This window comes from Salvia hispanica, chromosome 5, assembly GCF_029641045.1.
Source record: "Salvia hispanica isolate PSC_SH4W2 chromosome 5, Shi_PSC_v1, whole genome shotgun sequence".
NCBI classification, from domain to species: domain Eukaryota; kingdom Viridiplantae; phylum Streptophyta; class Magnoliopsida; order Lamiales; family Lamiaceae; genus Salvia; species Salvia hispanica.
Window position 1 is genome coordinate 9,900,936 of NC_142696.1, and position 23,516 is coordinate 9,924,451.

General features: G+C 52.1%; 41 non-coding genes and 5 pseudogenes across 41 annotated transcripts; all 46 read left to right on the forward strand.

Moving 5' to 3' along the window:
- Positions 1 to 43: 43 nt before the first annotated feature.
- LOC148925084 (5S ribosomal RNA) lies at positions 44 to 162 on the forward strand. Its single transcript, XR_016131191.1, has one exon. It is a non-coding gene; the product is annotated as a 5S ribosomal RNA (ribosomal RNA).
- A 394-nt stretch (positions 163 to 556) lies between these two features.
- On the forward strand, positions 557 to 675 carry LOC148925085 (5S ribosomal RNA). The gene has a single exon (XR_016132018.1). It is a non-coding gene; the product is annotated as a 5S ribosomal RNA (ribosomal RNA).
- Positions 676 to 1,069: 394 nt separating this feature from the next.
- LOC148925086 (5S ribosomal RNA) lies at positions 1,070 to 1,188 on the forward strand. The gene has a single exon (XR_016131626.1). It is a non-coding gene; the product is annotated as a 5S ribosomal RNA (ribosomal RNA).
- A 394-nt stretch (positions 1,189 to 1,582) lies between these two features.
- On the forward strand, positions 1,583 to 1,701 carry LOC148925087 (5S ribosomal RNA). Its single transcript, XR_016131741.1, has one exon. It is a non-coding gene; the product is annotated as a 5S ribosomal RNA (ribosomal RNA).
- A 394-nt stretch (positions 1,702 to 2,095) lies between these two features.
- Positions 2,096 to 2,214, forward strand: LOC148925088 (5S ribosomal RNA). Its single transcript, XR_016132019.1, has one exon. It is a non-coding gene; the product is annotated as a 5S ribosomal RNA (ribosomal RNA).
- A 394-nt stretch (positions 2,215 to 2,608) lies between these two features.
- On the forward strand, positions 2,609 to 2,727 carry LOC148925089 (5S ribosomal RNA). Its single transcript, XR_016131627.1, has one exon. It is a non-coding gene; the product is annotated as a 5S ribosomal RNA (ribosomal RNA).
- A 393-nt stretch (positions 2,728 to 3,120) lies between these two features.
- On the forward strand, positions 3,121 to 3,239 carry LOC148925090 (5S ribosomal RNA). Its single transcript, XR_016131471.1, has one exon. It is a non-coding gene; the product is annotated as a 5S ribosomal RNA (ribosomal RNA).
- A 394-nt stretch (positions 3,240 to 3,633) lies between these two features.
- On the forward strand, positions 3,634 to 3,752 carry LOC148925091 (5S ribosomal RNA). The gene has a single exon (XR_016131742.1). It is a non-coding gene; the product is annotated as a 5S ribosomal RNA (ribosomal RNA).
- A 394-nt stretch (positions 3,753 to 4,146) lies between these two features.
- On the forward strand, positions 4,147 to 4,265 carry LOC148925092 (5S ribosomal RNA). Its single transcript, XR_016131192.1, has one exon. It is a non-coding gene; the product is annotated as a 5S ribosomal RNA (ribosomal RNA).
- Positions 4,266 to 4,659: 394 nt separating this feature from the next.
- Positions 4,660 to 4,778, forward strand: LOC148925093 (5S ribosomal RNA). The gene has a single exon (XR_016132020.1). It is a non-coding gene; the product is annotated as a 5S ribosomal RNA (ribosomal RNA).
- A 394-nt stretch (positions 4,779 to 5,172) lies between these two features.
- Positions 5,173 to 5,291, forward strand: LOC148925094 (5S ribosomal RNA). The gene has a single exon (XR_016131743.1). It is a non-coding gene; the product is annotated as a 5S ribosomal RNA (ribosomal RNA).
- A 394-nt stretch (positions 5,292 to 5,685) lies between these two features.
- On the forward strand, positions 5,686 to 5,804 carry LOC148925095 (5S ribosomal RNA). The gene has a single exon (XR_016131193.1). It is a non-coding gene; the product is annotated as a 5S ribosomal RNA (ribosomal RNA).
- Positions 5,805 to 6,198: 394 nt separating this feature from the next.
- LOC148925096 (5S ribosomal RNA) lies at positions 6,199 to 6,317 on the forward strand. The gene has a single exon (XR_016132021.1). It is a non-coding gene; the product is annotated as a 5S ribosomal RNA (ribosomal RNA).
- Positions 6,318 to 6,711: 394 nt separating this feature from the next.
- Positions 6,712 to 6,830, forward strand: LOC148925097 (5S ribosomal RNA). Its single transcript, XR_016131628.1, has one exon. It is a non-coding gene; the product is annotated as a 5S ribosomal RNA (ribosomal RNA).
- Positions 6,831 to 7,224: 394 nt separating this feature from the next.
- Positions 7,225 to 7,343, forward strand: LOC148925098 (5S ribosomal RNA). Its single transcript, XR_016131744.1, has one exon. It is a non-coding gene; the product is annotated as a 5S ribosomal RNA (ribosomal RNA).
- A 394-nt stretch (positions 7,344 to 7,737) lies between these two features.
- On the forward strand, positions 7,738 to 7,856 carry LOC148925099 (5S ribosomal RNA). Its single transcript, XR_016132022.1, has one exon. It is a non-coding gene; the product is annotated as a 5S ribosomal RNA (ribosomal RNA).
- A 394-nt stretch (positions 7,857 to 8,250) lies between these two features.
- Positions 8,251 to 8,369, forward strand: LOC148925100 (5S ribosomal RNA; annotated as a pseudogene).
- A 393-nt stretch (positions 8,370 to 8,762) lies between these two features.
- On the forward strand, positions 8,763 to 8,881 carry LOC148925101 (5S ribosomal RNA). Its single transcript, XR_016131472.1, has one exon. It is a non-coding gene; the product is annotated as a 5S ribosomal RNA (ribosomal RNA).
- Positions 8,882 to 9,275: 394 nt separating this feature from the next.
- LOC148925102 (5S ribosomal RNA) lies at positions 9,276 to 9,394 on the forward strand. Its single transcript, XR_016131745.1, has one exon. It is a non-coding gene; the product is annotated as a 5S ribosomal RNA (ribosomal RNA).
- A 394-nt stretch (positions 9,395 to 9,788) lies between these two features.
- Positions 9,789 to 9,907, forward strand: LOC148925103 (5S ribosomal RNA). Its single transcript, XR_016131194.1, has one exon. It is a non-coding gene; the product is annotated as a 5S ribosomal RNA (ribosomal RNA).
- Positions 9,908 to 10,301: 394 nt separating this feature from the next.
- Positions 10,302 to 10,420, forward strand: LOC148925104 (5S ribosomal RNA). Its single transcript, XR_016132023.1, has one exon. It is a non-coding gene; the product is annotated as a 5S ribosomal RNA (ribosomal RNA).
- A 394-nt stretch (positions 10,421 to 10,814) lies between these two features.
- Positions 10,815 to 10,933, forward strand: LOC148925105 (5S ribosomal RNA). The gene has a single exon (XR_016131629.1). It is a non-coding gene; the product is annotated as a 5S ribosomal RNA (ribosomal RNA).
- A 394-nt stretch (positions 10,934 to 11,327) lies between these two features.
- Positions 11,328 to 11,446, forward strand: LOC148925106 (5S ribosomal RNA). Its single transcript, XR_016131746.1, has one exon. It is a non-coding gene; the product is annotated as a 5S ribosomal RNA (ribosomal RNA).
- A 394-nt stretch (positions 11,447 to 11,840) lies between these two features.
- Positions 11,841 to 11,959, forward strand: LOC148925107 (5S ribosomal RNA). The gene has a single exon (XR_016131195.1). It is a non-coding gene; the product is annotated as a 5S ribosomal RNA (ribosomal RNA).
- A 394-nt stretch (positions 11,960 to 12,353) lies between these two features.
- LOC148925108 (5S ribosomal RNA) lies at positions 12,354 to 12,472 on the forward strand. Its single transcript, XR_016132024.1, has one exon. It is a non-coding gene; the product is annotated as a 5S ribosomal RNA (ribosomal RNA).
- A 394-nt stretch (positions 12,473 to 12,866) lies between these two features.
- LOC148925109 (5S ribosomal RNA) lies at positions 12,867 to 12,985 on the forward strand. The gene has a single exon (XR_016131631.1). It is a non-coding gene; the product is annotated as a 5S ribosomal RNA (ribosomal RNA).
- Positions 12,986 to 13,379: 394 nt separating this feature from the next.
- Positions 13,380 to 13,498, forward strand: LOC148925110 (5S ribosomal RNA). The gene has a single exon (XR_016131473.1). It is a non-coding gene; the product is annotated as a 5S ribosomal RNA (ribosomal RNA).
- Positions 13,499 to 13,892: 394 nt separating this feature from the next.
- LOC148925111 (5S ribosomal RNA) lies at positions 13,893 to 14,042 on the forward strand (annotated as a pseudogene).
- A 394-nt stretch (positions 14,043 to 14,436) lies between these two features.
- Positions 14,437 to 14,555, forward strand: LOC148925112 (5S ribosomal RNA). Its single transcript, XR_016132026.1, has one exon. It is a non-coding gene; the product is annotated as a 5S ribosomal RNA (ribosomal RNA).
- A 394-nt stretch (positions 14,556 to 14,949) lies between these two features.
- LOC148925113 (5S ribosomal RNA) lies at positions 14,950 to 15,068 on the forward strand. The gene has a single exon (XR_016131632.1). It is a non-coding gene; the product is annotated as a 5S ribosomal RNA (ribosomal RNA).
- A 393-nt stretch (positions 15,069 to 15,461) lies between these two features.
- LOC148925114 (5S ribosomal RNA) lies at positions 15,462 to 15,580 on the forward strand. Its single transcript, XR_016131633.1, has one exon. It is a non-coding gene; the product is annotated as a 5S ribosomal RNA (ribosomal RNA).
- A 394-nt stretch (positions 15,581 to 15,974) lies between these two features.
- On the forward strand, positions 15,975 to 16,093 carry LOC148925115 (5S ribosomal RNA). Its single transcript, XR_016131474.1, has one exon. It is a non-coding gene; the product is annotated as a 5S ribosomal RNA (ribosomal RNA).
- Positions 16,094 to 16,487: 394 nt separating this feature from the next.
- LOC148925116 (5S ribosomal RNA) lies at positions 16,488 to 16,606 on the forward strand (annotated as a pseudogene).
- Positions 16,607 to 17,000: 394 nt separating this feature from the next.
- On the forward strand, positions 17,001 to 17,119 carry LOC148925117 (5S ribosomal RNA). Its single transcript, XR_016132027.1, has one exon. It is a non-coding gene; the product is annotated as a 5S ribosomal RNA (ribosomal RNA).
- Positions 17,120 to 17,513: 394 nt separating this feature from the next.
- LOC148925118 (5S ribosomal RNA) lies at positions 17,514 to 17,632 on the forward strand. Its single transcript, XR_016131634.1, has one exon. It is a non-coding gene; the product is annotated as a 5S ribosomal RNA (ribosomal RNA).
- A 393-nt stretch (positions 17,633 to 18,025) lies between these two features.
- LOC148925119 (5S ribosomal RNA) lies at positions 18,026 to 18,144 on the forward strand. Its single transcript, XR_016131476.1, has one exon. It is a non-coding gene; the product is annotated as a 5S ribosomal RNA (ribosomal RNA).
- Positions 18,145 to 18,538: 394 nt separating this feature from the next.
- On the forward strand, positions 18,539 to 18,657 carry LOC148925120 (5S ribosomal RNA). The gene has a single exon (XR_016131477.1). It is a non-coding gene; the product is annotated as a 5S ribosomal RNA (ribosomal RNA).
- Positions 18,658 to 19,051: 394 nt separating this feature from the next.
- On the forward strand, positions 19,052 to 19,201 carry LOC148925121 (5S ribosomal RNA; annotated as a pseudogene).
- Positions 19,202 to 19,595: 394 nt separating this feature from the next.
- Positions 19,596 to 19,714, forward strand: LOC148925122 (5S ribosomal RNA). The gene has a single exon (XR_016132028.1). It is a non-coding gene; the product is annotated as a 5S ribosomal RNA (ribosomal RNA).
- Positions 19,715 to 20,108: 394 nt separating this feature from the next.
- LOC148925123 (5S ribosomal RNA) lies at positions 20,109 to 20,227 on the forward strand. The gene has a single exon (XR_016131635.1). It is a non-coding gene; the product is annotated as a 5S ribosomal RNA (ribosomal RNA).
- A 393-nt stretch (positions 20,228 to 20,620) lies between these two features.
- Positions 20,621 to 20,739, forward strand: LOC148925124 (5S ribosomal RNA). Its single transcript, XR_016131636.1, has one exon. It is a non-coding gene; the product is annotated as a 5S ribosomal RNA (ribosomal RNA).
- Positions 20,740 to 21,133: 394 nt separating this feature from the next.
- On the forward strand, positions 21,134 to 21,252 carry LOC148925125 (5S ribosomal RNA). The gene has a single exon (XR_016131478.1). It is a non-coding gene; the product is annotated as a 5S ribosomal RNA (ribosomal RNA).
- Positions 21,253 to 21,646: 394 nt separating this feature from the next.
- Positions 21,647 to 21,765, forward strand: LOC148925126 (5S ribosomal RNA; annotated as a pseudogene).
- Positions 21,766 to 22,159: 394 nt separating this feature from the next.
- Positions 22,160 to 22,278, forward strand: LOC148925127 (5S ribosomal RNA). The gene has a single exon (XR_016132029.1). It is a non-coding gene; the product is annotated as a 5S ribosomal RNA (ribosomal RNA).
- A 394-nt stretch (positions 22,279 to 22,672) lies between these two features.
- LOC148925128 (5S ribosomal RNA) lies at positions 22,673 to 22,791 on the forward strand. The gene has a single exon (XR_016131637.1). It is a non-coding gene; the product is annotated as a 5S ribosomal RNA (ribosomal RNA).
- A 393-nt stretch (positions 22,792 to 23,184) lies between these two features.
- LOC148925129 (5S ribosomal RNA) lies at positions 23,185 to 23,303 on the forward strand. The gene has a single exon (XR_016131479.1). It is a non-coding gene; the product is annotated as a 5S ribosomal RNA (ribosomal RNA).
- The last annotated feature ends 213 nt before the right edge of the window (positions 23,304 to 23,516 follow it).

A 23,516-nucleotide genomic window follows, 5' to 3' on the forward strand; every position in this document is an offset into this window, starting at 1 on the left:
CGGGAGCGTACGCTATGACAGAATAAAGTGCGAGGCTATTGATGGGTGCAATCATACCAGCACTAATGCACCGGATCCCATCAGAACTCCGAAATTAAGCGTGCTTGGGCGAGAGTAGTACTAGGATGGTTGACCCCCTGGGAAGTCCTCGTGTTGCACCCCTATCTTTGCGAGTGCGTTCATTTTTTTTTTCCGTTCAGTTGGTCTTGATGTGGTGCGACACTCGATTAGCTGTTGTCGAGTACGAGGACAAAAAGTACGACAATCTCCACGAGCCGGTGACGAGCGGGTCCCACAATCTTAAACGTGCCGAAAAACAGTAGCTGCGAACTAAAAGTGTTCGAAATGGCTCGAAACGGCCTCTTTTTGCTTCCCGGAGTAGCCACGGGCTGTACACGTAGCTCAGAACGTGGGGCTCGGCGAGAGCTTCGCGGTGATATGCTGTGGGTCCCGTAACTCCTTCCGGATCAAAAGTTATGCCTGTGTGAAGGGTGGGGTAACAGAACCTGCGCACGGGAGCGTACGCTATGACAGAATAAAGTGCGAGGCTATTGATGGGTGCGATCATACCAGCACTAATGCACCGGATCCCATCAGAACTCCGAAATTAAGCGTGCTTGGGCGAGAGTAGTACTAGGATGGGTGACCCCCTGGGAAGTCCTCGTGTTGCACCCCTATCTTTGCGAGTGCGTTCATTTTTTTTTTCCGTTCAGTTGGTCTTGATGTGGTGCGACACTCGATTAGCTGTTGTCGAGTACGAGGACAAAAAGTACGACAATCTCCACGAGCCGGTGACGAGCGGGTCCCACAATCTTAAACGTGCCGAAAAACAGTAGCTGCGAACTAAAAGTGTTCGAAATGGCTCGAAACGGCCTCTTTTTGCTTCCCGGAGTAGCCACGGGCTGTACACGTAGCTCAGAATGTGGGGCTCGGCGAGAGCTTCGCGGTGATATGCTGTGGGTCCCGTAACTCCTTCCGGATCAAAAGTTATGCCTGTGTGAAGGGTGGGGGATCAGAACCTGCGCACGGGAGCGTACGCTATGAAAGAATAAAGTGCGAGGCTATTGATGGGTGCGATCATACCAGCACTAATGTACCGGATCCCATCAGAACTCCGAAGTTATGCGTGCTTGGGCGAGAGTACTACTAGGATGGGTGACCCCCTGGGAAGTCCTCGTGTTGCACCCCTTTCTTTGCGAGTGCGTTCATTTTTTTTTTCCGTTCAGTTGGTCTTGATGTGGTCCGACACTCGATTAGCTGTTGTCGAGTACGAGGACAAAAAGTACGACAATCTCCCCGAGCCGGTGACGAGCAGGTCCCACAATCTTAAACGTGTCGGAAAATAGTAGCTGCGAACTAAAAGTGTTCGAAATGGCTCGAAACGGCCTCTTTTTGCTTCCCGGAGTAGCCACAGGCTGTACACTTAGCTCAGAACGTGGGGCTCGGCGAGAGCTTCGCGGTGATATGCTGTGGGTCCCGTAACTCCTTCAGGATCAAAAGTTATGCCTGTGTGAAGGGTGGGGGATCAGAACATGCGCACGGGAGCGTACGCTATGAAAGAATAATGTGCGAGGCTATTGATGGGTGCGATCATACCAGCACTAATGCACCGGATCCCATCAGAACTCCGAAGTTATGCGTGCTTGGGCGAGAGTACTACTAGGATGGGTGACCCCCTGGGAAGTCCTTGTGTTGCATCCCTTTTTTTGCGAGTGCGTTCATTTTTTTTTTCCGTTCAGTTGGTCTTGATGTGGTCCGACACTCGATTAGCTGTTGTCGAGTACGAGGACAAAAAGTACGACAAACTCCACGAGCCGGTGACGAGCGGGTCCCACAATCTTAAACGTGCCGAAAAACAGTAGCTGCGAACTAAAAGTGTTCGAAATGGCTCGGAACGGCCTCTTTTTGCTTCCCGGAGTAGCCACGGGCTGTACACGTAGCTCAGAACGTGGGGCTCGGCGAGAGCTTCGCGGTGATATGCTGTGGGTCCCGTAACTCCTTCCGGATCAAAAGTTATGCCTGTGTGAAGGGTGGGGTATCAGAACCTGCGCACGGGAGCGTACGCTATGACAGAATAAAGTGCGAGGCTATTGATGGGTGCGATCATACCAGCACTAATGCACCGGATCCCATCAGAACTCCGAAATTAAGCGTGCTTGGGCGAGAGTAGTACTAGGATGGGTGACCCCCTGGGAAGTCCTCGTGTTGCACCCCTATCTTTGCGAGTGCGTTCATTTTTTTTTTCCGTTCAGTTGGTCTTGATGTGGTGCGACACTCGATTAGCTGTTGTCGAGTACGAGGACAAAAAGTACGACAATCTCCACGAGCCGGTGACGAGCGGGTCCCACAATCTTAAACGTGCCGAAAAACAGTAGCTGCGAACTAAAAGTGTTCGAAATGGCTCGAAACGGCCTCTTTTTGCTTCCCGGAGTAGCCACGGGCTGTACACGTAGCTCAGAATGTGGGGCTCGGCGAGAGCTTCGCGGTGATATGCTGTGGGTCCCGTAACTCCTTCCGGATCAAAAGTTATGCCTGTGTGAAGGGTGGGGGATCAGAACCTGCGCACGGGAGCGTACGCTATGAAAGAATAAAGTGCGAGGCTATTGATGGGTGCGATCATACCAGCACTAATGTACCGGATCCCATCAGAACTCCGAAGTTATGCGTGCTTGGGCGAGAGTACTACTAGGATGGGTGACCCCCTGGGAAGTCCTCGTGTTGCACCCCTTTCTTTGCGAGTGCGTTCATTTTTTTTTCCGTTCAGTTGGTCTTGATGTGGTCCGACACTCGATTAGCTGTTGTCGAGTACGAGGACAAAAAGTACGACAATCTCCCCGAGCCGGTGACGAGCAGGTCCCACAATCTTAAACGTGCCGGAAAATAGTAGCTGCGAACTAAAAGTGTTCGAAATGGCTCGAAACGGCCTCTTTTTGCTTCCCGGAGTAGCCACGGGCTGTACACTTAGCTCAGAACGTGGGGCTCGGCGAGAGCTTCGCGGTGATATGCTGTGGGTCCCGTAACTCCTTCAGGATCAAAAGTTATGCCTGTGTGAAGGGTGGGGGATCAGAACATGCGCACGGGAGCGTACGCTATGAAAGAATAAAGTGCGAGGCTATTGATGGGTGCGATCATACCAGCACTAATGCACCGGATCCCATCAGAACTCCGAAGTTATGCGTGCTTGGGCGAGAGTACTACTAGGATGGGTGACCCCCTGGGAAGTCCTCGTGTTGCACCCCTTTCTTTGCGAGTGCGTTAATTTTTTTTTTCCGTTCAGTTGGTCATGATGTGGTCCGACACTCGATTAGCTGTTGTCGAGTACGAGGACAAAAAGTACGACAATCTCCCCGAGCCGGTGACGAGCAGGTCCCACAATCTTAAACGTGCCGGAAAACAGTAGCTGCGAACTAAAAGTGTTCGAAATGGCTCGAAACGGCCTCTTTTTGCTTCCCGGAGTAGCCACGGGCTGTACACTTAGCTCAGAACGTGGGGCTCGGCGAGAGCTTCGCGGTGATATGCTGTGGGTCCCGTAACTCCTTCAGGATCAAAGGTTATGCCTGTGTGAAGGGTGGGGGATCAGAACCTGCGCACGGGAGCGTACGCTATGAAAGAATAAAGTGCGAGGCTATTGATGGGTGCGATCATACCAGCACTAATGCACCGGATCCCATCAGAACTCCGAAGTTATGCGTGCTTGGGCGAGAGTACTACTAGGATGGGTGACCCCCTGGGAAGTCCTTGTGTTGCATCCCTTTTTTTGCGAGTGCGTTCATTTTTTTTTTCCGTTCAGTTGGTCTTGATGTGGTCCGACACTCGATTAGCTGTTGTCGAGTACGAGGACAAAAAGTACGACAAACTCCACGAGCCGGTGACGAGCGGGTCCCACAATCTTAAACGTGCCGAAAAACAGTAGCTGCGAACTAAAAGTGTTCGAAATGGCTCGGAACGGCCTCTTTTTGCTTCCCGGAGTAGCCAGGGGCTGTACACGTAGCTCAGAACGTGGGGCTCGGCGAGAGCTTCGCGGTGATATGCTGTGGGTCCCGTAACTCCTTCCGGATCAAAAGTTATGCCTGTGTGAAGGGTGGGGTATCAGAACCTGCGCACGGGAGCGTACGCTATGACAGAATAAAGTGCGAGGCTATTGATGGGTGCAATCATACCAGCACTAATGCACCGGATCCCATCAGAACTCCGAAATTAAGCGTGCTTGGGCGAGAGTAGTACTAGGATGGTTGACCCCCTGGGAAGTCCTCGTGTTGCACCCCTATCTTTGCGAGTGCGTTCATTTTTTTTTTCCGTTCAGTTGGTCTTGATGTGGTGCGACACTCGATTAGCTGTTGTCGAGTACGAGGACAAAAAGTACGACAATCTCCACGAGCCGGTGACGAGCGGGTCCCACAATCTTAAACGTGCCGAAAAACAGTAGCTGCGAACTAAAAGTGTTCGAAATGGCTCGAAACGGCCTCTTTTTGCTTCCCGGAGTAGCCACGGGCTGTACACGTAGCTCAGAACGTGGGGCTCGGCGAGAGCTTCGCGGTGATATGCTGTGGGTCCCGTAACTCCTTCCGGATCAAAAGTTATGCCTGTGTGAAGGGTGGGGTAACAGAACCTGCGCACGGGAGCGTACGCTATGACAGAATAAAGTGCGAGGCTATTGATGGGTGCGATCATACCAGCACTAATGCACCGGATCCCATCAGAACTCCGAAATTAAGCGTGCTTGGGCGAGAGTAGTACTAGGATGGGTGACCCCCTGGGAAGTCCTCGTGTTGCACCCCTATCTTTGCGAGTGCGTTCATTTTTTTTTTCCGTTCAGTTGGTCTTGATGTGGTGCGACACTCGATTAGCTGTTGTCGAGTACGAGGACAAAAAGTACGACAATCTCCACGAGCCGGTGACGAGCGGGTCCCACAATCTTAAACGTGCCGAAAAACAGTAGCTGCGAACTAAAAGTGTTCGAAATGGCTCGAAACGGCCTCTTTTTGCTTCCCGGAGTAGCCACGGGCTGTACACGTAGCTCAGAATGTGGGGCTCGGCGAGAGCTTCGCGGTGATATGCTGTGGGTCCCGTAACTCCTTCCGGATCAAAAGTTATGCCTGTGTGAAGGGTGGGGTAACAGAACCTGCGCACGGGAGCGTACGCTATGACAGAATAAAGTGCGAGGCTATTGATGGGTGCGATCATACCAGCACTAATGCACCGGATCCCATCAGAACTCCGAAGTTATGCGTGCTTGGGCGAGAGTACTACTAGGATGGGTGACCCCCTGGGAAGTCCTTGTGTTGCATCCCTTTTTTTGCGAGTGCGTTCATTTTTTTTTTCCGTTCAGTTGGTCTTGATGTGGTCCGACACTCGATTAGCTGTTGTCGAGTACGAGGACAAAAAGTACGACAAACTCCACGAGCCGGTGACGAGCGGGTCCCACAATCTTAAACGTGCCGAAAAACAGTAGCTGCGAACTAAAAGTGTTCGAAATGGCTCGGAACGGCCTCTTTTTGCTTCCCGGAGTAGCCAGGGGCTGTACACGTAGCTCAGAACGTGGGGCTCGGCGAGAGCTTCGCGGTGATATGCTGTGGGTCCCGTAACTCCTTCCGGATCAAAAGTTATGCCTGTGTGAAGGGTGGGGTATCAGAACCTGCGCACGGGAGCGTACGCTATGACAGAATAAAGTGCGAGGCTATTGATGGGTGCAATCATACCAGCACTAATGCACCGGATCCCATCAGAACTCCGAAATTAAGCGTGCTTGGGCGAGAGTAGTACTAGGATGGTTGACCCCCTGGGAAGTCCTCGTGTTGCACCCCTATCTTTGCGAGTGCGTTCATTTTTTTTTTCCGTTCAGTTGGTCTTGATGTGGTGCGACACTCGATTAGCTGTTGTCGAGTACGAGGACAAAAAGTACGACAATCTCCACGAGCCGGTGACGAGCGGGTCCCACAATCTTAAACGTGCCGAAAAACAGTAGCTGCGAACTAAAAGTGTTCGAAATGGCTCGAAACGGCCTCTTTTTGCTTCCCGGAGTAGCCACGGGCTGTACACGTAGCTCAGAACGTGGGGCTCGGCGAGAGCTTCGCGGTGATATGCTGTGGGTCCCGTAACTCCTTCCGGATCAAAAGTTATGCCTGTGTGAAGGGTGGGGTAACAGAACCTGCGCACGGGAGCGTACGCTATGACAGAATAAAGTGCGAGGCTATTGATGGGTGCGATCATACCAGCACTAATGCACCGGATCCCATCAGAACTCCGAAATTAAGCGTGCTTGGGCGAGAGTAGTACTAGGATGGGTGACCCCCTGGGAAGTCCTCGTGTTGCACCCCTATCTTTGCGAGTGCGTTCATTTTTTTTTTCCGTTCAGTTGGTCTTGATGTGGTGCGACACTCGATTAGCTGTTGTCGAGTACGAGGACAAAAAGTACGACAATCTCCACGAGCCGGTGACGAGCGGGTCCCACAATCTTAAACGTGCCGAAAAACAGTAGCTGCGAACTAAAAGTGTTCGAAATGGCTCGAAACGGCCTCTTTTTGCTTCCCGGAGTAGCCACGGGCTGTACACGTAGCTCAGAATGTGGGGCTCGGCGAGAGCTTCGCGGTGATATGCTGTGGGTCCCGTAACTCCTTCCGGATCAAAAGTTATGCCTGTGTGAAGGGTGGGGGATCAGAACCTGCGCACGGGAGCGTACGCTATGAAAGAATAAAGTGCGAGGCTATTGATGGGTGCGATCATACCAGCACTAATGTACCGGATCCCATCAGAACTCCGAAGTTATGCGTGCTTGGGCGAGAGTACTACTAGGATGGGTGACCCCCTGGGAAGTCCTCGTGTTGCACCCCTTTCTTTGCGAGTGCGTTCATTTTTTTTTTCCGTTCAGTTGGTCTTGATGTGGTCCGACACTCGATTAGCTGTTGTCGAGTACGAGGACAAAAAGTACGACAATCTCCCCGAGCCGGTGACGAGCAGGTCCCACAATCTTAAACGTGCCGGAAAATAGTAGCTGCGAACTAAAAGTGTTCGAAATGGCTCGAAACGGCCTCTTTTTGCTTCCCGGAGTAGCCACAGGCTGTACACTTAGCTCAGAACGTGGGGCTCGGCGAGAGCTTCGCGGTGATATGCTGTGGGTCCCGTAACTCCTTCAGGATCAAAAGTTATGCCTGTGTGAAGGGTGGGGGATCAGAACATGCGCACGGGAGCGTACGCTATGAAAGAATAAAGTGCGAGGCTATTGATGGGTGCGATCATACCAGCACTAATGCACCGGATCCCATCAGAACTCCGAAGTTATGCGTGCTTGGGCGAGAGTACTACTAGGATGGGTGACCCCCTGGGAAGTCCTTGTGTTGCATCCCTTTTTTTGCGAGTGCGTTCATTTTTTTTTTCCGTTCAGTTGGTCTTGATGTGGTCCGACACTCGATTAGCTGTTGTCGAGTACGAGGACAAAAAGTACGACAAACTCCACGAGCCGGTGACGAGCGGGTCCCACAATCTTAAACGTGCCGAAAAACAGTAGCTGCGAACTAAAAGTGTTCGAAATGGCTCGGAACGGCCTCTTTTTGCTTCCCGGAGTAGCCACGGGCTGTACACGTAGCTCAGAACGTGGGGCTCGGCGAGAGCTTCGCGGTGATATGCTGTGGGTCCCGTAACTCCTTCCGGATCAAAAGTTATGCCTGTGTGAAGGGTGGGGTATCAGAACCTGCGCACGGGAGCGTACGCTATGACAGAATAAAGTGCGAGGCTATTGATGGGTGCGATCATACCAGCACTAATGCACCGGATCCCATCAGAACTCCGAAATTAAGCGTGCTTGGGCGAGAGTAGTACTAGGATGGGTGACCCCCTGGGAAGTCCTCGTGTTGCACCCCTATCTTTGCGAGTGCGTTCATTTTTTTTTTCCGTTCAGTTGGTCTTGATGTGGTGCGACACTCGATTAGCTGTTGTCGAGTACGAGGACAAAAAGTACGACAATCTCCACGAGCCGGTGACGAGCGGGTCCCACAATCTTAAACGTGCCGAAAAACAGTAGCTGCGAACTAAAAGTGTTCGAAATGGCTCGAAACGGCCTCTTTTTGCTTCCCGGAGTAGCCACGGGCTGTACACGTAGCTCAGAATGTGGGGCTCGGCGAGAGCTTCGCGGTGATATGCTGTGGGTCCCGTAACTCCTTCCGGATCAAAAGTTATGCCTGTGTGAAGGGTGGGGGATCAGAACCTGCGCACGGGAGCGTACGCTATGAAAGAATAAAGTGCGAGGCTATTGATGGGTGCGATCATACCAGCACTAATGTACCGGATCCCATCAGAACTTCGAAGTTATGCGTGCTTGGGCGAGAGTACTACTAGGATGGGTGACCCCCTGGGAAGTCCTCGTGTTGCACCCCTTTCTTTGCGAGTGCGTTCATTTTTTTTTCCGTTCAGTTGGTCTTGATGTGGTCCGACACTCGATTAGCTGTTGTCGAGTACGAGGACAAAAAGTACGACAATCTCCCCGAGCCGGTGACGAGCAGGTCCCACAATCTTAAACGTGCCGGAAAATAGTAGCTGCGAACTAAAAGTGTTCGAAATGGCTCGAAACGGCCTCTTTTTGCTTCCCGGAGTAGCCACGGGCTGTACACTTAGCTCAGAACGTGGGGCTCGGCGAGAGCTTCGCGGTGATATGCTGTGGGTCCCGTAACTCCTTCAGGATCAAAAGTTATGCCTGTGTGAAGGGTGGGGGATCAGAACATGCGCACGGGAGCGTACGCTATGAAAGAATAAAGTGCGAGGCTATTGATGGGTGCGATCATACCAGCACTAATGCACCGGATCCCATCAGAACTCCGAAGTTATGCGTGCTTGGGCGAGAGTACTACTAGGATGGGTGACCCCCTGGGAAGTCCTCGTGTTGCACCCCTTTCTTTGCGAGTGCGTTAATTTTTTTTTTCCGTTCAGTTGGTCATGATGTGGTCCGACACTCGATTAGCTGTTGTCGAGTACGAGGACAAAAAGTACGACAATCTCCCCGAGCCGGTGACGAGCAGGTCCCACAATCTTAAACGTGCCGGAAAACAGTAGCTGCGAACTAAAAGTGTTCGAAATGGCTCGAAACGGCCTCTTTTTGCTTCCCGGAGTAGCCACGGGCTGTACACTTAGCTCAGAACGTGGGGCTCGGCGAGAGCTTCGCGGTGATATGCTGTGGGTCCCGTAACTCCTTCAGGATCAAAGGTTATGCCTGTGTGAAGGGTGGGGGATCAGAACCTGCGCACGGGAGCGTACGCTATGAAAGAATAAAGTGCGAGGCTATTGATGGGTGCGATCATACCAGCACTAATGCACCGGATCCCATCAGAACTCCGAAGTTATGCGTGCTTGGGCGAGAGTACTACTAGGATGGGTGACCCCCTGGGAAGTCCTTGTGTTGCATCCCTTTTTTTGCGAGTGCGTTCATTTTTTTTTTCCGTTCAGTTGGTCTTGATGTGGTCCGACACTCGATTAGCTGTTGTCGAGTACGAGGACAAAAAGTACGACAAACTCCACGAGCCGGTGACGAGCGGGTCCCACAATCTTAAACGTGCCGAAAAACAGTAGCTGCGAACTAAAAGTGTTCGAAATGGCTCGGAACGGCCTCTTTTTGCTTCCCGGAGTAGCCAGGGGCTGTACACGTAGCTCAGAACGTGGGGCTCGGCGAGAGCTTCGCGGTGATATGCTGTGGGTCCCGTAACTCCTTCCGGATCAAAAGTTATGCCTGTGTGAAGGGTGGGGTATCAGAACCTGCGCACGGGAGCGTACGCTATGACAGAATAAAGTGCGAGGCTATTGATGGGTGCAATCATACCAGCACTAATGCACCGGATCCCATCAGAACTCCGAAATTAAGCGTGCTTGGGCGAGAGTAGTACTAGGATGGTTGACCCCCTGGGAAGTCCTCGTGTTGCACCCCTATCTTTGCGAGTGCGTTCATTTTTTTTTTCCGTTCAGTTGGTCTTGATGTGGTGCGACACTCGATTAGCTGTTGTCGAGTACGAGGACAAAAAGTACGACAATCTCCACGAGCCGGTGACGAGCGGGTCCCACAATCTTAAACGTGCCGAAAAACAGTAGCTGCGAACTAAAAGTGTTCGAAATGGCTCGAAACGGCCTCTTTTTGCTTCCCGGAGTAGCCACGGGCTGTACACGTAGCTCAGAACGTGGGGCTCGGCGAGAGCTTCGCGGTGATATGCTGTGGGTCCCGTAACTCCTTCCGGATCAAAAGTTATGCCTGTGTGAAGGGTGGGGTAACAGAACCTGCGCACGGGAGCGTACGCTATGACAGAATAAAGTGCGAGGCTATTGATGGGTGCGATCATACCAGCACTAATGCACCGGATCCCATCAGAACTCCGAAATTAAGCGTGCTTGGGCGAGAGTAGTACTAGGATGGGTGACCCCCTGGGAAGTCCTCGTGTTGCACCCCTATCTTTGCGAGTGCGTTCATTTTTTTTTTCCGTTCAGTTGGTCTTGATGTGGTGCGACACTCGATTAGCTGTTGTCGAGTACGAGGACAAAAAGTACGACAATCTCCACGAGCCGGTGACGAGCGGGTCCCACAATCTTAAACGTGCCGAAAAACAGTAGCTGCGAACTAAAAGTGTTCGAAATGGCTCGAAACGGCCTCTTTTTGCTTCCCGGAGTAGCCACGGGCTGTACACGTAGCTCAGAATGTGGGGCTCGGCGAGAGCTTCGCGGTGATATGCTGTGGGTCCCGTAACTCCTTCCGGATCAAAAGTTATGCCTGTGTGAAGGGTGGGGGATCAGAACCTGCGCACGGGAGCGTACGCTATGAAAGAATAAAGTGCGAGGCTATTGATGGGTGCGATCATACCAGCACTAATGTACCGGATCCCATCAGAACTCCGAAGTTATGCGTGCTTGGGCGAGAGTACTACTAGGATGGGTGACCCCCTGGGAAGTCCTCGTGTTGCACCCCTTTCTTTGCGAGTGCGTTCATTTTTTTTTTCCGTTCAGTTGGTCTTGATGTGGTCCGACACTCGATTAGCTGTTGTCGAGTACGAGGACAAAAAGTACGACAATCTCCCCGAGCCGGTGACGAGCAGGTCCCACAATCTTAAACGTGCCGGAAAATAGTAGCTGCGAACTAAAAGTGTTCGAAATGGCTCGAAACGGCCTCTTTTTGCTTCCCGGAGTAGCCACGGGCTGTACACTTAGCTCAGAACGTGGGGCTCGGCGAGAGCTTCGCGGTGATATGCTGTGGGTCCCGTAACTCCTTCAGGATCAAAGGTTATGCCTGTGTGAAGGGTGGGGGATCAGAACCTGCGCACGGGAGCGTACGCTATGAAAGAATAAAGTGCGAGGCTATTGATGGGTGCGATCATACCAGCACTAATGCACCGGATCCCATCAGAACTCCGAAGTTATGCGTGCTTGGGCGAGAGTACTACTAGGATGGGTGACCCCCTGGGAAGTCCTTGTGTTGCATCCCTTTTTTTGCGAGTGCGTTCATTTTTTTTTTCCGTTCAGTTGGTCTTGATGTGGTCCGACACTCGATTAGCTGTTGTCGAGTACGAGGACAAAAAGTACGACAAACTCCACGAGCCGGTGACGAGCGGGTCCCACAATCTTAAACGTGCCGAAAAACAGTAGCTGCGAACTAAAAGTGTTCGAAATGGCTCGGAACGGCCTCTTTTTGCTTCCCGGAGTAGCCAGGGGCTGTACACGTAGCTCAGAACGTGGGGCTCGGCGAGAGCTTCGCGGTGATATGCTGTGGGTCCCGTAACTCCTTCCGGATCAAAAGTTATGCCTGTGTGAAGGGTGGGGTATCAGAACCTGCGCACGGGAGCGTACGCTATGACAGAATAAAGTGCGAGGCTATTGATGGGTGCAATCATACCAGCACTAATGCACCGGATCCCATCAGAACTCCGAAATTAAGCGTGCTTGGGCGAGAGTAGTACTAGGATGGTTGACCCCCTGGGAAGTCCTCGTGTTGCACCCCTATCTTTGCGAGTGCGTTCATTTTTTTTTTCCGTTCAGTTGGTCTTGATGTGGTGCGACACTCGATTAGCTGTTGTCGAGTACGAGGACAAAAAGTACGACAATCTCCACGAGCCGGTGACGAGCGGGTCCCACAATCTTAAACGTGCCGAAAAACAGTAGCTGCGAACTAAAAGTGTTCGAAATGGCTCGAAACGGCCTCTTTTTGCTTCCCGGAGTAGCCACGGGCTGTACACGTAGCTCAGAACGTGGGGCTCGGCGAGAGCTTCGCGGTGATATGCTGTGGGTCCCGTAACTCCTTCCGGATCAAAAGTTATGCCTGTGTGAAGGGTGGGGTAACAGAACCTGCGCACGGGAGCGTACGCTATGACAGAATAAAGTGCGAGGCTATTGATGGGTGCGATCATACCAGCACTAATGCACCGGATCCCATCAGAACTCCGAAATTAAGCGTGCTTGGGCGAGAGTAGTACTAGGATGGGTGACCCCCTGGGAAGTCCTCGTGTTGCACCCCTATCTTTGCGAGTGCGTTCATTTTTTTTTTCCGTTCAGTTGGTCTTGATGTGGTGCGACACTCGATTAGCTGTTGTCGAGTACGAGGACAAAAAGTACGACAATCTCCACGAGCCGGTGACGAGCGGGTCCCACAATCTTAAACGTGCCGAAAAACAGTAGCTGCGAACTAAAAGTGTTCGAAATGGCTCGAAACGGCCTCTTTTTGCTTCCCGGAGTAGCCACGGGCTGTACACGTAGCTCAGAATGTGGGGCTCGGCGAGAGCTTCGCGGTGATATGCTGTGGGTCCCGTAACTCCTTCCGGATCAAAAGTTATGCCTGTGTGAAGGGTGGGGGATCAGAACCTGCGCACGGGAGCGTACGCTATGAAAGAATAAAGTGCGAGGCTATTGATGGGTGCGATCATACCAGCACTAATGTACCGGATCCCATCAGAACTCCGAAGTTATGCGTGCTTGGGCGAGAGTACTACTAGGATGGGTGACCCCCTGGGAAGTCCTCGTGTTGCACCCCTTTCTTTGCGAGTGCGTTCATTTTTTTTTTCCGTTCAGTTGGTCTTGATGTGGTCCGACACTCGATTAGCTGTTGTCGAGTACGAGGACAAAAAGTACGACAATCTCCCCGAGCCGGTGACGAGCAGGTCCCACAATCTTAAACGTGCCGGAAAATAGTAGCTGCGAACTAAAAGTGTTCGAAATGGCTCGAAACGGCCTCTTTTTGCTTCCCGGAGTAGCCACAGGCTGTACACTTAGCTCAGAACGTGGGGCTCGGCGAGAGATTCGCGGTGATATGCTGTGGGTCCCGTAACTCCTTCAGGATCAAAAGTTATGCCTGTGTGATGGGTGGGGGATCAGAACATGCGCACGGGAGCGTACGCTATGAAAGAATAAAGTGCGAGGCTATTGATGGGTGCGATCATACCAGCACTAATGCACCGGATCCCATCAGAACTCCGAAGTTATGCGTGCTTGGGCGAGAGTACTACTAGGATGGGTGACCCCCTGGGAAGTCCTCGTGTTGCACCCCTTTCTTTGCGAGTGCGTTCATTTTTTTTTTCCGTTCAGTTGGTCTTGATGTGGTCCGACACTCGATTAGCTGTTGTCGAGTACGAGGACAAAAAGTACGACAATCTCCCCGAGCCGGTGACGAGCAGGTCCCACAATCTTAAACGTGCCGGAAAACAGTAGCTGCGAACTAAAAGTGTTCGAAATGGCTCGAAACGGCCTCTTTTTGCTTCCCGGAGTAGCCACGGGCTGTACACTTAGCTCAGAACGTGGGGCTCGGCGAGAGCTTCGCGGTGATATGCTGTGGGTCCCGTAACTCCTTCAGGATCAAAGGTTATGCCTGTGTGAAGGGTGGGGGATCAGAACCTGCGCACGGGAGCGTACGCTATGAAAGAATAAAGTGCGAGGCTATTGATGGGTGCGATCATACCAGCACTAATGCACCGGATCCCATCAGAACTCCGAAGTTATGCGTGCTTGGGCGAGAGTACTCCGAAGTTATGCGTGCTTGGGCGAGAGTACTACTAGGATGGGTGACCCCCTGGGAAGTCCTTGTGCTGCATCCCTTTTTTTGCGAGTGCGTTCATTTTTTTTTTCCGTTCAGTTGGTCTTGATGTGGTCCGACACTCGATTAGCTGTTGTCGAGTACGAGGACAAAAAGTACGACAAACTCCACGAGCCGGTGACGAGCGGGTCCCACAATCTTAAACGTGCCGAAAAATAGTAGCTGCGAACTAAAAGTGTTCGAAATGGCTCGGAACGGCCTCTTTTTGCTTCCCGGAGTAGCCACGGGCTGTACACGTAGCTCAGAACGTGGGGCTCGGCGAGAGCTTCGCGGTGATATGCTGTGGGTCCCGTAACTCCTTCCGGATCAAAAGTTATGCCTGTGTGAAGGGTGGGGTATCAGAACCTGCGCACGGGAGCGTACGCTATGACAGAATAAAGTGCGAGGCTATTGATGGGTGCGATCATACCAGCACTAATGCACCGGATCCCATCAGAACTCCGAAATTAAGCGTGCTTGGGCGAGAGTAGTACTAGGATGGGTGACCCCCTGGGAAGTCCTCGTGTTGCACCCCTATCTTTGCGAGTGCGTTCATTTTTTTTTTCCGTTCAGTTGGTCTTGATGTGGTGCGACACTCGATTAGCTGTTGTCGAGTACGAGGACAAAAAGTACGACAATCTCCACGAGCCGGTGACGAGCGGGTCCCACAATCTTAAACGTGCCGAAAAACAGTAGCTGCGAACTAAAAGTGTTCGAAATGGCTCGAAACGGCCTCTTTTTGCTTCCCGGAGTAGCCACGGGCTGTACACGTAGCTCAGAATGTGGGGCTCGGCGAGAGCTTCGCGGTGATATGCTGTGGGTCCCGTAACTCCTTCCGGATCAAAAGTTATGCCTGTGTGAAGGGTGGGGGATCAGAACCTGCGCACGGGAGCGTACGCTATGAAAGAATAAAGTGCGAGGCTATTGATGGGTGCGATCATACCAGCACTAATGTACCGGATCCCATCAGAACTCCGAAGTTATGCGTGCTTGGGCGAGAGTACTACTAGGATGGGTGACCCCCTGGGAAGTCCTCGTGTTGCACCCCTTTCTTTGCGAGTGCGTTCATTTTTTTTTCCGTTCAGTTGGTCTTGATGTGGTCCGACACTCGATTAGCTGTTGTCGAGTACGAGGACAAAAAGTACGACAATCTCCCCGAGCCGGTGACGAGCAGGTCCCACAATCTTAAACGTGCCGGAAAATAGTAGCTGCGAACTAAAAGTGTTCGAAATGGCTCGAAACGGCCTCTTTTTGCTTCCCGGAGTAGCCACGGGCTGTACACTTAGCTCAGAACGTGGGGCTCGGCGAGAGCTTCGCGGTGATATGCTGTGGGTCCCGTAACTCCTTCAGGATCAAAAGTTATGCCTGTGTGAAGGGTGGGGGATCAGAACATGCGCACGGGAGCGTACGCTATGAAAGAATAAAGTGCGAGGCTATTGATGGGTGCGATCATACCAGCACTAATGTACCGGATCCCATCAGAACTCCGAAGTTATGCGTGCTTGGGCGAGAGTACTACTAGGATGGGTGACCCCCTGGGAAGTCCTCGTGTTGCACCCCTTTCTTTGCGAGTGCGTTCATTTTTTTTTTCCGTTCAGTTGGTCTTGATGTGGTCCGACACTCGATTAGCTGTTGTCGAGTACGAGGACAAAAAGTACGACAATCTCCCCGAGCCGGTGACGAGCAGGTCCCACAATCTTAAACGTGCCGGAAAATAGTAGCTGCGAACTAAAAGTGTTCGAAATGGCTCGAAACGGCCTCTTTTTGCTTCCCGGAGTAGCCACAGGCTGTACACTTAGCTCAGAACGTGGGGCTCGGCGAGAGCTTCGCGGTGATATGCTGTGGGTCCCGTAACTCCTTCAGGATCAAAAGTTATGCCTGTGTGAAGGGTGGGGGATCAGAACATGCGCACGGGAGCGTACGCTATGAAAGAATAAAGTGCGAGGCTATTGATGGGTGCGATCATACCAGCACTAATGCACCGGATCCCATCAGAACTCCGAAGTTATGCGTGCTTGGGCGAGAGTACTACTAGGATGGGTGACCCCCTGGGAAGTCCTCGTGTTGCACCCCTTTCTTTGCGAGTGCGTTCATTTTTTTTTTCCGTTCAGTTGGTCTTGATGTGGTCCGACACTCGATTAGCTGTTGTCGAGTACGAGGACAAAAAGTACGACAATCTCCCCGAGCCGGTGACGAGCAGGTCCCACAATCTTAAACGTGCCGGAAAACAGTAGCTGCGAACTAAAAGTGTTCGAAATGGCTCGAAACGGCCTCTTTTTGCTTCCCGGAGTAGCCACGGGCTGTACACTTAGCTCAGAACGTGGGGCTCGGCGAGAGCTTCGCGGTGATATGCTGTGGGTCCCGTAACTCCTTCAGGATCAAAGGTTATGCCTGTGTGAAGGGTGGGGGATCAGAACCTGCGCACGGGAGCGTACGCTATGAAAGAATAAAGTGCGAGGCTATTGATGGGTGCGATCATACCAGCACTAATGCACCGGATCCCATCAGAACTCCGAAGTTATGCGTGCTTGGGCGAGAGTACTACTAGGATGGGTGACCCCCTGGGAAGTCCTTGTGCTGCATCCCTTTTTTTGCGAGTGCGTTCATTTTTTTTTTCCGTTCAGTTGGTCTTGATGTGGTCCGACACTCGATTAGCTGTTGTCGAGTACGAGGACAAAAAGTACGACAAACTCCACGAGCCGGTGACGAGCGGGTCCCACAATCTTAAACGTGCCGAAAAACAGTAGCTGCGAACTAAAAGTGTTCGAAATGGCTCGGAACGGCCTCTTTTTGCTTCCCGGAGTAGCCACGGGCTGTACACGTAGCTCAGAACATGGGGCTCGGCGAGAGCTTCGCGGTGATATGCTGTGGGTCCCGTAACTCCTTCCGGATCAAAAGTTATGCCTGTGTGAAGGGTGGGGTATCAGAACCTGCGCACGGGAGCGTACGCTATGACAGAATAAAGTGCGAGGCTATTGATGGGTGCGATCATACCAGCACTAATGCACCGGATCCCATCAGAACTCCGAAATTAAGCGTGCTTGGGCGAGAGTAGTACTAGGATGGGTGACCCCCTGGGAAGTCCTCGTGTTGCACCCCTATCTTTGCGAGTGCGTTCATTTTTTTTTTCCGTTCAGTTGGTCTTGATGTGGTGCGACACTCGATTAGCTGTTGTCGAGTACGAGGACAAAAAGTACGACAATCTCCACGAGCCGGTGACGAGCGGGTCCCACAATCTTAAACGTGCCGAAAAACAGTAGCTGCGAACTAAAAGTGTTCGAAATGGCTCGAAACGGCCTCTTTTTGCTTCCCGGAGTAGCCACGGGCTGTACACGTAGCTCAGAATGTGGGGCTCGACGAGAGCTTCGCGGTGATATGCTGTGGGTCCCGTAACTCCTTCCGGATCAAAAGTTATGCCTGTGTGAAGGGTGGGGGATCAGAACCTGCGCACGGGAGCGTACGCTATGAAAGAATAAAGTGCGAGGCTATTGATGGGTGCGATCATACCAGCACTAATGTACCGGATCCCATCAGAACTCCGAAGTTATGCGTGCTTGGGCGAGAGTACTACTAGGATGGGTGACCCCCTGGGAAGTCCTCGTGTTGCACCCCTTTCTTTGCGAGTGCGTTCATTTTTTTTTCCGTTCAGTTGGTCTTGATGTGGTCCGACACTCGATTAGCTGTTATCGAGTACGAGGACAAAAAGTACGACAATCTCCCCGAGCCGGTGACGAGCAGGTCCCACAATCTTAAACGTGCCGGAAAATAGTAGCTGCGAACTAAAAGTGTTCGAAATGGCTCGAAACGGCCTCTTTTTGCTTCCCGGAGTAGCCACGGGCTGTACACTTAGCTCAGAACGTGGGGCTCGGCGAGAGCTTCGCGGTGATATGCTGTGGGTCCCGTAACTCCTTCAGGATCAAAAGTTATGCCTGTGTGAAGGGTGGGGGATCAGAACATGCGCACGGGAGCGTACGCTATGAAAGAATAAAGTGCGAGGCTATTGATGGGTGCGATCATACCAGCACTAATGCACCGGATCCCATCAGAACTCCGAAGTTATGCGTGCTTGGGCGAGAGTACTACTAGGATGGGTGACCCCCTGGGAAGTCCTCGTGTTGCACCCCTTTCTTTGCGAGTGCGTTCATTTTTTTTTTCCGTTCAGTTGGTCTTGATGTGGTCCGACACTCGATTAGCTGTTGTCGAGTACGAGGACAAAAAGTACGACAATCTCCCCGAGCCGGTGACGAGCAGGTCCCACAATCTTAAACGTGCCGGAAAATAGTAGCTGCGAACTAAAAGTGTTCGAAATGGCTCGAAACGGCCTCTTTTTGCTTCCCGGAGTAGCCACAGGCTGTACACTTAGCTCAGAACGTGGGGCTCGGCGAGAGATTCGCGGTGATATGCTGTGGGTCCCGTAACTCCTTCAGGATCAAAAGTTATGCCTGTGTGATGGGTGGGGGATCAGAACATGCGCACGGGAGCGTACGCTATGAAAGAATAAAGTGCGAGGCTATTGATGGGTGCGATCATACCAGCACTAATGCACCGGATCCCATCAGAACTCCGAAGTTATGCGTGCTTGGGCGAGAGTACTACTAGGATGGGTGACCCCCTGGGAAGTCCTCGTGTTGCACCCCTTTCTTTGCGAGTGCGTTCATTTTTTTTTTCCGTTCAGTTGGTCTTGATGTGGTCCGACACTCGATTAGCTGTTGTCGAGTACGAGGACAAAAAGTACGACAATCTCCCCGAGCCGGTGACGAGCAGGTCCCACAATCTTAAACGTGCCGGAAAACAGTAGCTGCGAACTAAAAGTGTTCGAAATGGCTCGAAACGGCCTCTTTTTGCTTCCCGGAGTAGCCACGGGCTGTACACTTAGCTCAGAACGTGGGGCTCGGCGAGAGCTTCGCGGTGATATGCTGTGGGTCCCGTAACTCCTTCAGGATCAAAGGTTATGCCTGTGTGAAGGGTGGGGGATCAGAACCTGCGCACGGGAGCGTACGCTATGAAAGAATAAAGTGCGAGGCTATTGATGGGTGCAATCATACCAGCACTAATGCACCGGATCCCATCAGAACTCCGAAGTTATGCGTGCTTGGGCGAGAGTACTCCGAAGTTATGCGTGCTTGGGCGAGAGTACTACTAGGATGGGTGACCCCCTGGGAAGTCCTTGTGCTGCATCCCTTTTTTTGCGAGTGCGTTCATTTTTTTTTTCCGTTCAGTTGGTCTTGATGTGGTCCGACACTCGATTAGCTGTTGTCGAGTACGAGGACAAAAAGTACGACAAACTCCACGAGCCGGTGACGAGCGGGTCCCACAATCTTAAACGTGCCGAAAAATAGTAGCTGCGAACTAAAAGTGTTCGAAATGGCTCGGAACGGCCTCTTTTTGCTTCCCGGAGTAGCCACGGGCTGTACACGTAGCTCAGAACGTGGGGCTCGGCGAGAGCTTCGCGGTGATATGCTGTGGGTCCCGTAACTCCTTCCGGATCAAAAGTTATGCCTGTGTGAAGGGTGGGGTATCAGAACCTGCGCACGGGAGCGTACGCTATGACAGAATAAAGTGCGAGGCTATTGATGGGTGCGATCATACCAGCACTAATGCACCGGATCCCATCAGAACTCCGAAATTAAGCGTGCTTGGGCGAGAGTAGTACTAGGATGGGTGACCCCCTGGGAAGTCCTCGTGTTGCACCCCTATCTTTGCGAGTGCGTTCATTTTTTTTTTCCGTTCAGTTGGTCTTGATGTGGTGCGACACTCGATTAGCTGTTGTCGAGTACGAGGACAAAAAGTACGACAATCTCCACGAGCCGGTGACGAGCGGGTCCCACAATCTTAAACGTGCCGAAAAACAGTAGCTGCGAACTAAAAGTGTTCGAAATGGCTCGAAACGGCCTCTTTTTGCTTCCCGGAGTAGCCACGGGCTGTACACGTAGCTCAGAATGTGGGGCTCGGCGAGAGCTTTGCGGTGATATGCTGTGGGTCCCGTAACTCCTTCCGGATCAAAAGTTATGCCTGTGTGAAGGGTGGGGGATCAGAACCTGCGCACGGGAGCGTACGCTATGAAAGAATAAAGTGCGAGGCTATTGATGGGTGCGATCATACCAGCACTAATGTACCGGATCCCATCAGAACTCCGAAGTTATGCGTGCTTGGGCGAGAGTACTACTAGGATGGGTGACCCCCTGGGAAGTCCTCGTGTTGCACCCCTTTCTTTGCGAGTGCGTTCATTTTTTTTTCCGTTCAGTTGGTCTTGATGTGGTCCGACACTCGATTAGCTGTTGTCGAGTACGAGGACAAAAAGTACGACAATCTCCCCGAGCCGGTGACGAGCAGGTCCCACAATCTTAAACGTGCCGGAAAATAGTAGCTGCGAACTAAAAGTGTTCGAAATGGCTCGAAACGGCCTCTTTTTGCTTCCCGGAGTAGCCACGGGCTGTACACTTAGCTCAGAACGTGGGGCTCGGCGAGAGCTTCGCGGTGATATGCTGTGGGTCCCGTAACTCCTTCAGGATCAAAAGTTATGCCTGTGTGAAGGGTGGGGGATCAGAACATGCGCACGGGAGCGTACGCTATGAAAGAATAAAGTGCGAGGCTATTGATGGGTGCGATCATACCAGCACTAATGTACCGGATCCCATCAGAACTCCGAAGTTATGCGTGCTTGGGCGAGAGTACTACTAGGATGGGTGACCCCCTGGGAAGTCCTCGTGTTGCACCCCTTTCTTTGCGAGTGCGTTCATTTTTTTTTTCCGTTCAGTTGGTCTTGATGTGGTCCGACACTCGATTAGCTGTTGTCGAGTACGAGGACAAAAAGTACGACAATCTCCCCGGGCCGGTGACGAGCAGGTCCCACAATCTTAAACGTGCCGGAAAATAGTAGCTGCGAACTAAAAGTGTTCGAAATGGCTCGAAACGGCCTCTTTTTGCTTCCCGGAGTAGCCATAGGCTGTACACTTAGCTCAGAACGTGGGGCTCGGCGAGAGCTTCGCGGTGATATGCTGTGGGTCCCGTAACTCCTTCAGGATCAAAAGTTATGCCTGTGTGAAGGGTGGGGGATCAGAACATGCGCACGGGAGCGTACGCTATGAAAGAATAAAGTGCGAGGCTATTGATGGGTGCGATCATACCAGCACTAATGCACCGGATCCCATCAGAACTCCGAAGTTATGCGTGCTTGGGCGAGAGTACTACTAGGATGGGTGACCCCCTGGGAAGTCCTCGTGTTGCACCCCTTTCTTTGCGAGTGCGTTCATTTTTTTTTTCCGTTCAGTTGGTCTTGATGTGGTCCGACACTCGATTAGCTGTTGTCGAGTACGAGGACAAAAAGTACGACAATCTCCCCGAGCCGGTGACGAGCAGGTCCCACAATCTTAAACGTGCCGGAAAACAGTAGCTGCGAACTAAAAGTGTTCGAAATGGCTCGAAACGGCCTCTTTTTGCTTCCCGGAGTAGCCACGGGCTGTACACTTAGCTCAGAACGTGGGGCTCGGCGAGAGCTTCGCGGTGATATGCTGTGGGTCCCGTAACTCCTTCAGGATCAAAGGTTATGCCTGTGTGAAGGGTGGGGGATCAGAACCTGCGCACGGGAGCGTACGCTATGAAAGAATAAAGTGCGAGGCTATTGATGGGTGCGATCATACCAGCACTAATGCACCGGATCCCATCAGAACTCCGAAGTTATGCGTGCTTGGGCGAGAGTACTACTAGGATGGGTGACCCCCTGGGAAGTCCTTGTGCTGCATCCCTTTTTTTGCGAGTGCGTTCATTTTTTTTTTCCGTTCAGTTGGTCTTGATGTGGTCCGACACTCGATTAGCTGTTGTCGAGTACGAGGACAAAAAGTACGACAAACTCCACGAGCCGGTGACGAGCGGGTCCCACAATCTTAAACGTGCCGAAAAACAGTAGCTGCGAACTAAAAGTGTTCGAAATGGCTCGGAACGGCCTCTTTTTGCTTCCCGGAGTAGCCACGGGCTGTACACGTAGCTCAGAACATGGGGCTCGGCGAGAGCTTCGCGGTGATATGCTGTGGGTCCCGTAACTCCTTCCGGATCAAAAGTTATGCCTGTGTGAAGGGTGGGGTATCAGAACCTGCGCACGGGAGCGTACGCTATGACAGAATAAAGTGCGAGGCTATTGATGGGTGCGATCATACCAGCACTAATGCACCGGATCCCATCAGAACTCCGAAATTAAGCGTGCTTGGGCGAGAGTAGTACTAGGATGGGTGACCCCCTGGGAAGTCCTCGTGTTGCACCCCTATCTTTGCGAGTGCGTTCATTTTTTTTTTCCGTTCAGTTGGTCTTGATGTGGTGCGACACTCGATTAGCTGTTGTCGAGTACGAGGACAAAAAGTACGACAATCTCCACGAGCCGGTGACGAGCGGGTCCCACAATCTTAAACGTGCCGAAAAACAGTAGCTGCGAACTAAAAGTGTTCGAAATGGCTCGAAACGGCCTCTTTTTGCTTCCCGGAGTAGCCACGGGCTGTACACGTAGCTCAGAATGTGGGGCTCGACGAGAGCTTCGCGGTGATATGCTGTGGGTCCCGTAACTCCTTCCGGATCAAAAGTTATGCCTGTGTGAAGGGTGGGGGATCAGAACCTGCGCACGGGAGCGTACGCTATGAAAGAATAAAGTGCGAGGCTATTGATGGGTGCGATCATACCAGCACTAATGTACCGGATCCCATCAGAACTCCGAAGTTATGCGTGCTTGGGCGAGAGTACTACTAGGATGGGTGACCCCCTGGGAAGTCCTCGTGTTGCACCCCTTTCTTTGCGAGTGCGTTCATTTTTTTTTCCGTTCAGTTGGTCTTGATGTGGTCCGACACTCGATTAGCTGTTGTCGAGTACGAGGACAAAAAGTACGACAATCTCCCCGAGCCGGTGATGAGCAGGTCCCACAATCTTAAACGTGCCGGAAAATAGTAGCTGCGAACTAAAAGTGTTCGAAATGGCTCGAAACGGCCTCTTTTTGCTTCCCGGAGTAGCCACGGGCTGTACACTTAGCTCAGAACGTGGGGCTCGGCGAGAGCTTCGCGGTGATATGCTGTGGGTCCCGTAACTCCTTCAGGATCAAAAGTTATGCCTGTGTGAAGGGTGGGGGATCAGAACATGCGCACGGGAGCGTACGCTATGAAAGAATAAAGTGCGAGGCTATTGATGGGTGCGATCATACCAGCACTAATGCACCGGATCCCATCAGAACTCCGAAGTTATGCGTGCTTGGGCGAGAGTACTACTAGGATGGGTGACCCCCTGGGAAGTCCTCGTGTTGCACCCCTTTCTTTGCGAGTGCGTTCATTTTTTTTTTCCGTTCAGTTGGTCTTGATGTGGTCCGACACTCGATTAGCTGTTGTCGAGTACGAGGACAAAAAGTACGACAATCTCCCCGAGCCGGTGACGAGCAGGTCCCACAATCTTAAACGTGCCGGAAAACAGTAGCTGCGAACTAAAAGTGTTCGAAATGGCTCGAAACGGCCTCTTTTTGCTTCCC